Genomic DNA, 10,491 nt, shown 5'->3' on the forward strand with positions numbered 1-10,491 from the left:
CCATCTGCAACCGAACTGCATTTCGGAACCAAATTGAGTTCAAATTTGAAAAATCGGAAGTTACACATATAGATCAATACCTAGAGAAGTCTTCCTGATCTAGCCTCTAAACGTTTCCTACAAATAATGTGCGTGCACAACGTTCTAAGGCAACATATATGTTATTAATTACTGTCAAATACTGAGATATTTTTATAATAATTATCTGTTATTTTACTAAGAATCTGTTCCTACGAACAGAGAGAGAGACTATAGCGGTATACATGAATGAATGAACCCTAGATTTCTATTCACAATAAGCATGATAACGAATGTTACAGTTGATGGCACCTCTGATAAAGTTCCACTGCCCACTGAATCCTAATCAACGACTCAATTCTTTTTTTTTTTTACTTTCTCCAACTATATTGAGAAAACAATGTACAATGCAGCCAATTTTATTCTCTCCAGGCTGCCAATATTACCTCCTCCCTTGACCACTCCTTCCACCAGCCCTATAATACCCACTCATCCAGTCATCATCAGCATTGTCTTCGTTGTCATGGTCCACATCCCGAACTGGTTTGCTGTTTCTTGTACTCTGTCTTTCTTACAGCATAACCATTGCCAGCATCCATGCCTGATGTCCGAGACCTCTTTTGTTGATATTAGCAGTGTAGGGTGGAATAATCAACAGTGTCTTCTTTCAGTGCCGCCTTGAATTCCTACTCGAATAATAAGAACGCCTAAATCGCTATGCACATACAAAAACCAATTCAAGTGCAAAAGATGAAGAACAGCAATGCATACTGGTGTAACTGCCTCAAGTCTATGAGATACTTAGCAGAGTTGGCATGCTGGCGGATGAATCAAGTTATCAGGAATACATATATTGGCCTCAAGGGATCTGTATTTATAATTTCCAAAATTTAACATTTGCTCAAGTTTCACTCCAAGCCTCACCTCACTCTCATTCCCCAATTATGGTTGACATGTTCAACAGAAAGTATATAATTGTGAGTAAGAGCTTCCAAGAGATTTATGTGGATCATTCTAGAAAATACATAGTTTGGGCAACATGATCGGAAGACCAAGCAGCAACACTTCAACTTTGTCAGGATGATCCATGTCAGGGATAAGGGTTTCAAGGGCTCTTCTGGCCAAACCTGAATTAGGACAAAATCATAGAAGTAAACGAATTTTGCAACTTGGGACGTTAATCCTGAGTAGGGCATAAATAAGCTTTGAATAAGACAGCTAACTGGGTGGGGAAAACTTGAGAAACAAAAACATAGATCAACATCATCCATTACCTGGTATTTCACCAGCATTTCTTGGCTGAGTGGTGGGCAAGTTGAAGGGAATGTCTTGCAGTTCAAACGGTACACTTTGCTTGGAGAGGACTTCTGGTTTTAAAGGTTCGGCTGGATCAAATGCCTGCAATACAGAAGAAATCAGAACAAGATTCTCTTATTATCAGATTGGTATGGAGCTATATCGCTTAAGTATAGATGAACAACTAGGTAAGAAGCATGCCTGACAAGGGGAATCATTTAGGCTGTAGACAGTTTTCAAGTGTCTCTTGAGCTTCATGAGCAATCGCAAAGCTATTGCAGCTTGGCAGTCAGCCTACTCAAGCAATAAGCGTGCAAGAAAATTTAACTGCAGTAACACTAAGCAGTTATCTACAAATTCTAAACAGTGTTGCTCATAGTAGGAAAATGTAAAACTTTACCCGTAAGAGAGTACAGGAACGGGCATAAAAGAACCATAATAGACACAAAAACCAAAAATTGTACATGATCATGCAGCATGAAAAACAGAAAAGACAAACCAGAAGTGCAGGATAGCTGCACCCGTGCTTAACAAAAGATCTCTAGACGACTACCTTAAATTTATTTTGATCTTCCTCAGAGACATCAGAGCAACTGGCTGCAGGCATGGAAGCTTCTGGTTTAGTATCAGAAAAATCATGATTGTTAGACAGATGCTCTGCCTTTAGTTGGTTCTCTATGGTATCGTTGTGAGAAGTTTCAGCATAGAGACTGATTGCAACCAGACCTCAAGGCTTTCATACTTGACTCGAGAGCACCCACTCTAACTTGTATGACTATTAATTGTATAGACCAGATACAGTGGTTCATCAGGTGATGTGAATGGAAGACTGGTGAGAATCTCAGTGCAGCATCTGTAAAAATGAAAGCCATTATTAATAACTTAAACATCAACACATGCATGTGAACACACATACAATATTTGCCATAAGAGTGTCGGTAGTTTTCTTTGATGAAAGAAAATTATTCCAGAATTGTTCTGATTTTAGGACTGAGCTGCAGTGCAATCAGCATATCTTCTTGGCAATCCAAAGTAGTTGCACTAGAAAGGGAGTTGTAGAACTGTTCCATGTTCCAGAATCAAATTGACGCACTAGTGATGACATGAATTTGTTTCTAGAAACACGATTTCTTCTAATAAGCCTGTAAATTTGAGATATTCCAAGCTTCGCATAAGACAGAATACTTCCATCATTCTTCCCTTTAATATTTCCGTGAACTTTGCTGCTGCTATAAGTACCTAAGGAACATCCATTTCTTGACTGGATAAAATAAAATGACATCTGAAGGCCGTCACCCAATCTGTTATCGAAAAAGGTATGATACCTGTATACACATTTGGTTAACCTATGAAATGATAAGTATATATAAACTGATCTAGTTGAAAATATCCCAGGCATACTTTTCATTCATGTTCATTAACAAGCGATGAACCAACTTTGAATGTATCTCAAGCTGGTCTGTTTCCAACGCAATGAGGTATGGAATGGATGTTATTGGATGAACCAGACCTTGACGAAACACAACCTCAACAATCTGCACATCAGGACACAAAGAAGTCAATTGATTTAGTGCTACAACAATAATAATAAAATAAAACAGTTCATAAGGCTCAACATTGTCTTTAACAAAAATACTCCTGAGCACTGTCATGAAAAAGTTCTTTTTTCCTTCTTATTCTAAAGTTTTTCCGGAAGAAAACGATAAGGATTACCAAAAATGGTGAAATAGGGAAACTGCAAGAGATTGGCTTCTCTAGTAGATTAAAAAAGGAAAGTCCATGCCAACTAACAAGCTAAATATTTCTACCTTAACAGAAGCCTGACGGACTTGCTCATTCACATTCAAGCAATTATCCAAGATGCTATTCCAGTGCAACTGAATTATTCCTCCACAGATGTTACTGTCACCAGCAACAACAGGCACTTCATATCCAGGCCCTCCAGTACCTTGATTGGCACAACTCTTGCCACCGTCAATCACCATTTCACCTTCCATGTCAAGAAGATACTCATGTAGGTTTTGCAATGACTGAATCTGTAAAATGACAGTTTCAGTTGACGCAAGACTGGAGAGAAGCTAAAGAAAGAATAGTAAATCTACCTTAAGTTGAGTGTCTGAACTAGGGGATAAGGCAGCCTCTACTATTTTCTCAATATCCTTCTCCATAATATATTCAGGCATAGCAATCAAGATAAATCCCAGAGCCTAGATAAAGCTTGAAAGTTATATCAACAGTTCTAAGTACAATGTATGCATACATTACTGCGAACAGATAATGATACTCACCTGCAAAGAAAGGACCTTTACATCAAAGCTTTCTGAACACAGATAATCTTTCAGCAGTGAGAGGACCTTAATGACAGAGAAATGTTCATGATTGAGGGACACTCCTGACTTTGTACTATATCAGATGAGTAGCCCAAGACAAAAGAGGTACCGCTGTACTGGCTGCAATTTAACAAGGTAGCAACAAAATAGAGGTTAATATCCAATGCCAAAGTTTTGAATTGTTAACAAACAAAACAACCACTAGAGTTTGTGTCACATGGCTAGCAACATGAGAGGTCATAACGCAGCTGCAGCATATCAGCTTCCCTAAATTTGGTACTTAATTATCTAAAATACCATAAAGCTGGTGTTTGCATTATCATAACATCGAAAAGAAAAGAAAATCAGGTTAAATGCTTTGTCTTTCTTGAAGTTGGTGTTTCCTTTTTATGCCTCTGTACATGACAAAAATACTTGGGCATATTGATATAAGCACATGCACAAGAACTGAATGGTCCTTAAAACTATGAATGCGATTATATTATATTATATCAGAACATTAACAGAAGTACAAAACAAATAGGATTGCCATGAACAAACTCAGACTGAAGTTCAATTAAAGAAAAAGGATTGAACCTGCTCATTATCAGCATCGGTGTTACCCTTGCTGACATCCAAACGTTTGAAGAACCTTTGAATAAGAGACATAACTGAACCTGCACCCCTGCTAGAAATTCTACACAAAGTGCAAAGACACCTATATGCATAAGAAAACATTAAATAAAGTAAGCAACAACAATTCCAAGGATGACAAAGCCTACTTTAAGAAGTCTAAGCATGTCTGCTTAAAGCACAATCCATGAATTAAAGTTTGACATGTGCAGCCACTATCAATTTAACATGTACATCTACTATCTTAAAAAGAAAACACAATCACAAAACATTATCACAGTTTATCCAAAACAAAAACAACATCAGAAAAAATATGTGATTGTTGTTAAGACGTCATTTTATGGTTTCAGGTTTGGATCGGATATGGATCCAAAATCCAAACATGCTATGTAATTAAGTTATATTATTGAGGGCTGTTTAGTCATTGGATTGCAGCCCTAATCTGATTGTAACATAAAAGGACATTACACGTGAAGGGCTTGGCTGCTGCACAACATAGTCTGGACCTCTCTCTCTCTCTCTCTCTCTCTCTCGTTAAAAGAGAAACCAACGAGATGCTGCTGACTAAAGAACCTCTGCAAGGCTGATCAACTAGCGACTGCAGGTTTGATCTGGTAATACTTAAAACTCTAATATGGTATCAGAGCCTGGTGCATGATTGGGCATGATTCGACACGTTCGATTGGGCTGATCATCATTCTGCAAGCTGTAACGTGATTATAACTGGTTGGGTAGTTATTTTTGTTGTGTCATGAATCAGATCTTTCCCTCCCTGTGTCATTGTCGTGAATCTAACTTCCAAATCTCCCCCCCCTTTATATTTCTAGCGTCATTGTCGTGAATTCGATTTTGTGTCGTATGTGAAGGATCTTCACATGAAGATAACATACGCTGAAGGAAAGCGACATGAGAACATGTACGTCTTTCAAGAAAATCTATTGCAAAAGTGTCCATCTTTTTCTTCAACATCAGTTCCAGAAAAGTCCTTTGCTTATATAGTTAGTCTTGTCAATACTGTCAATCTTTGGCATAGTAGATTGGGTCATTGTAACGCCAAATTTATTGAACACCTTGTCTCTAACAAGTTGATTTCAGAGACAAGTTTGAGTCATGATTTACATAAGACATTGTGTTCCAGTTGTCAAGTTTGCAAAAGTCATGTAATTCTTTTTCATTCTATGAATAAAAGAGTTTCGAAACCTTTTAAAATTGTGCATTCTAATGTTTGGCGTTCGGCTCTAGAAAATTCATCTTCTGAAAGTAGATATTATGTTATATTTTTCGATGATTATTCTCGTTATTCGTAGATATTTTTCATGAAATAAAAGTCTGAAGTTTTTGACATCTTTCACAAATTTCATGCCTATGTCAAAAATCAGTTTTCCTCGACCATTCTTAATTTTCAAAGTGACGGAGGTGGTGAGTACGTTTCTAATGATTTTATTGAATTTCTGTAACTAAATGGAATTGTTCGAAGGGTGCCTTGTCCTTGCACCCCCAACAAAATGGTCTTGCAAAGCAAAAACATCACCATATTGTAGAAAGTGCACTCACTATGATACATGCCAGTGGTGTACCAATGGGACTATGAACAAAAGTTTTTCATTCTGCAATTTATGTAATAAACCGTCTTTCCATGAAAGTATTGGAGAGAAAATCTCTCTATTTTATACTTTATGGCAAACATCCTGAAGTCTTTTAGTTGCATTTGCTATGTTCATATTGATAAGACCCAAAGAAAAAAATTTGGGGATAAAGCCAATATTTGCAGATTTGTTGGATATGCAAATGGCTATAAAGGGTATCAATGTTATGAGATGACCACTAGAATCATTCGTATCTCAAGAAATGTCGTATTTGATGAAAATCACCAGTTTATAAAAATTTGATTTTAGAGCCAAGAATGTTTTCAACATGAGCTTTGAATCTTTGAAATATAGTAGCCACATTAAATTTAGTTTTCATAAAAAGATCCAAGTAAACTGAGAAAACCATCCACAAAACTGAGATAGTATTTGAAACCTTGAATACACATCAACACAAATAAAATCTAAATGTTTTGAAATCTTGTGCATACTATTAGAGAAGATAAGCTTATGGTGTTTCCCTTTTTGACAAGCATCTTACACTTTAGAGTTAATACAATTAATGAAAGGCAAACTAATACTCTCCAAAGTTGGTTGCTTTATTAGGATTGAGTTGGATGTGGTATAATCCATTCTTGGTCATTCCTTGGAGTATTTATTTTCCCGTTATCGAATCCTTAACACAACAGTTATCTCGAGTGAATCAATGAACATATAATAATTGCTTTTTAATTTAAGGAACATGTCATATATCTCTTAAAACAAATTTGATACCAACATGAGAAAGAATAGATTCACCAATATAAGAAATAAGCAAACTTGTTTTGTTACTGATTTTAACTATATCATTGCCTTGATAGTCAGAGTTGAAGCATAGAGAGTTCAAGTATGAAATCATATGGTGAGAGGCACCAAAATATGGAAACCAACCTTCGTTTGAATAATTTGATATTGTGGATGCAGATATGTCATGGGTGATGATTCTAACAAAGGCTCTCTCTGGAGGAGAGGACATTGGTGGGCTATGTGATTCAATTTTTCACAGTATTGACATGTAACACCTGAAGTATTCTGAGAACCATTAAAGTGCCCACCTTGACGTCCATGCCCATGACCCATGACCCATGAACTGACCCCTTATTGGGGATTTCTACCGCATCCTTGACCAAAGTTGTTGAAATTGTTATTGAGCTTCTGGTTAAAATTTGCTTCTAGACTAAAATCATGACTAGTTGTGGTGGATTCAACTATATGAGCTTCTTCTAGAAGAAACAAACTATGAAGCTGGTTTACAAATATCAGGTCGAATTGGGTATACATGGAAACTCTGAAGGCTGCATACTCATGGGGAAGAACTCGTAAAATAAACAAAACAAAATCTTCATCTGGAATAGGTTTGCCTGCTGTGGCCAATTGGTGGATGATGGATTTTTCCTTTCTGAAAAAGTTCATCAATACTTTTCTCTTTTTTTTTGAGTGTATGTAGTTGATCTTTTAGCTGCAATACACGAGATCGAGAGTGAGCAACATAGGTTTCCCAAACGTCATATGAGGTTTTCAAGCTAACGACTTGTGTGTGAACATGTCCAGTTAAGGAGGAAATAAGCCATCTAAGAAGAAGTTGTTCATGACATTGCCATTTGACAGGCTCAAAGTTGAGCACTTGTTTTTTATCTTGGGTAATTAATTTTTCTAACTACAATTTTGATCCATCTTTAAATCTATGTAGATCATAAAAAATCCATAGTGGGATAAATTGAGATTCCCACAACAAATATTTGTATGTAGACAACTTTGTGCTAAAAAAATATTGTAAAGCAGTTGGAGCAGGCAAAACATAACTTATCTCTAGAGATGAGCTTGCTGACGTAGATGCAAACATGTTGCACAGTGTTAACTCTGATACAATAAATGAGCACGAATATGAGAGAAAAAAGGAATATCAATCATACACTGTACACAATTTAACATGATTTAAATATGAATGATTCTATGTCCATGGCCCCTTCACCTCAATGATTTTCTCTTGGTGAGGGTAAGCTTCATTGATACATGCTTATATAGAGTACAAGTACAAGATGGCCAATACTCTAGGCCTACAAAGTTTCATGTTTGGGAGGAGTCCCATTAGGACTTAATCTCTTGGACGATTTCTTATGTGGGAGACCTCTCTCATGTGGGAGTCCCATGACATCTTCTTTGAAATAACTTCCTTTATTGGACTCCTTTGATTTGCCTTCCTTGGAATCTTTGACAAGGACTTCTTGGTTATACTAGATGCCCTTCTTGGATCTAGATCCAGACATGGAGATTGGATCTGGATATGATATTCTAATATCCCTTCTGCAAACTCAACGACCCAAGATGAACATTGAGTTTGAATCTCAAAAATTGAAAGTGCGGAACTGGAAGGGCTTTGGTGAGAACATCTGCAATTTGATATGTAGAGGGAATATGAGACACCCTGAGTTTGCCATTGGCAACGTGGTCCTGAACAAAATAAACATCAATTTCAATATGTTTGCTTCGACTGTGAATAACATGATTCACAACAAGATAAGTTAATTGAAAACAAATTATTCTTTTTGTGATTTTTTTCGGTTCATATGCAAGACTAAATTCACTCAATTTCGAATTTGAGTTAAATTATTTGTGTCAAGAGTGAATATGTTCTAAACTGAATTTTATTCTATACATAAACTGATTAGGTGAATCTTAATTACATTATGTGCATGACTGAATATCTATAATTTGTTAGGACATGGATTACTCGTATTCAATTCCTTATTTATGCAAAAAACTAAGTTAGCATCAATCCAGTTTGCGTCAATTTGGAACCTGATTTTTTGAGACTATTTGATGTGAATTACAATGGGTATTTCTCTGTATTTTATTGTTTTTTAAACATAAATCTTGCTTCATAAATATTTATGTGTGAAACTGAACAGTCCATACACCATTTGTCACTTGTAGAACACTCACCAACCATTTGTTGAAACATCCCAAAGATCTATTTAGGTTTTTAGAAACCAGATTTAAATCAGGTTTGTAAGTGCTTATTTTCTGTTTACAAATATTGATTTGAACATGGAAAAATATCCCATTAGGTCCCCCTTGAGAAGCCCTTAATCTGTGTGTAGGACGACTTGTGTAAACATCCCGTCAACCTCCCTAGTGATGCCAATTTAGCATACAATCCTGCAAGGTAGAAAAACATGTTTATTATTATTAAAAATAATTTTTAAATCACATATGAATAATTTAACTATTACATAAGTTGTTGGATCTAAAATTATTGGGCTTGTCTTAAAACACTCATGTTAAGCACATTTTGGTTGTTCTTGAGCATAGACACATTGCTAGGCTGTCTCCCTTAGTGTCCTCGCCTAGTAGGCACATTGGTATAATATTGCATCCTATCAAGTTTTCTAATTTGGTATAGTCCTTTAGTGGTAAATGATGTCTCGAAGCGTAAGAGGCCTAGACACATATATGGAGTTCCTTGAGATTGTTCAGGAACTTTGCCAATAATATCATTTATGTCAGCATCAGATCAAGGGCATGATGCATAAAATGGATGTGTTAGAGTCTCATGTTTTGCATAGGCAGAACTGTGATCTCCGACACTAGTTGGACACAATGGCACAACATTTAGTGGTTATAAAGGTCAAACAAGCATGAAGGAACAATAAGGAGGAAGAAGAGGTTGTTCATACCTCTATGATTTTTATGGAAGAGCCTCACAATGAACCCTTATGTGAATTTGAGGGTGAACCCATCTTTGATAAAGAAGGAAGAACCCTCGTATGAATTTGAGGGTGAACCAACTGTTAAATTGTAATTCATAAGACAATGCATTTTCTCTATATATTTTATATATATAAAAGAGGACACACACACACACACACACACACACACACATATATATATATATATATCCAACTACTTGTATATATAAAATATATATTTCTTTCTTATATTAACTATAGGGGTATTTTAGTCATTTCTACATTTTATGCATATTCACGTTTTTAAATATGAATGTAATTCCTCCTTTTTATTTTTTCTTATTTTTGTATTTTTTTCCATTTTTTTTGTTCTTTTTATATAATGTTTCTGTACACAGTCAGTGGCTGACTATGTACAGTGTACAACAGTCAGCCACTGACTGTTGTACACTATTTAAAAAGATAGACGTTGGGCTAATTCCCAACGTCTCTAATAAGAGCCGTTGAGAATAGCCCAACGTCTCTTTAAGTATGCTTATAAATAAGGGCTATGTGAGCCCATTGATGGAGTGTATTACAGTAAGGAGTTGTCTCCTTAAGCTTATAAATACTGTGCATTTATTGCACTTTTTTTGTGGTGTAAAGCTTATAAACACTATGCATTTATTGCATTTCTTTTGTAGTGTAAATCTTATAAACACTGTGCATTTATTTTCTTGAGTATTTGAAGTATCAAGTTATTTGAAAACTTGATTGTTTATAAGGATTCTTCATATGGTATCAGAGCAAGAAAGATCGTGTGAATTCTCACTTTTTTGAGTACCTGAAAAAGTGTGCACTCGATTTTTTGGTGATTGGAGTGGATCCTCTTGTTCATCCAATATTTTAGAAGACTCTTCTATCAAGAAAGGTCTAAAAATC

The 10,491-nt window shown here is 35.9% G+C and overlaps 1 pseudogene; it reads right to left on the reverse strand.

Moving 5' to 3' along the window:
- Positions 1-1,951: 1,951 nt before the first annotated feature.
- Positions 1,952-4,292, reverse strand: LOC149848850 (sister chromatid cohesion protein SCC2-like; annotated as a pseudogene).
- Positions 4,293-10,491: the final 6,199 nt, after the last annotated feature.

This window comes from Nuphar pumila, chromosome 1 (assembly GCF_984573655.1).
Source record: "Nuphar pumila chromosome 1, dmNupPumi1.hap1.1, whole genome shotgun sequence".
NCBI lineage: Eukaryota > Viridiplantae > Streptophyta > Magnoliopsida > Nymphaeales > Nymphaeaceae > Nuphar > Nuphar pumila.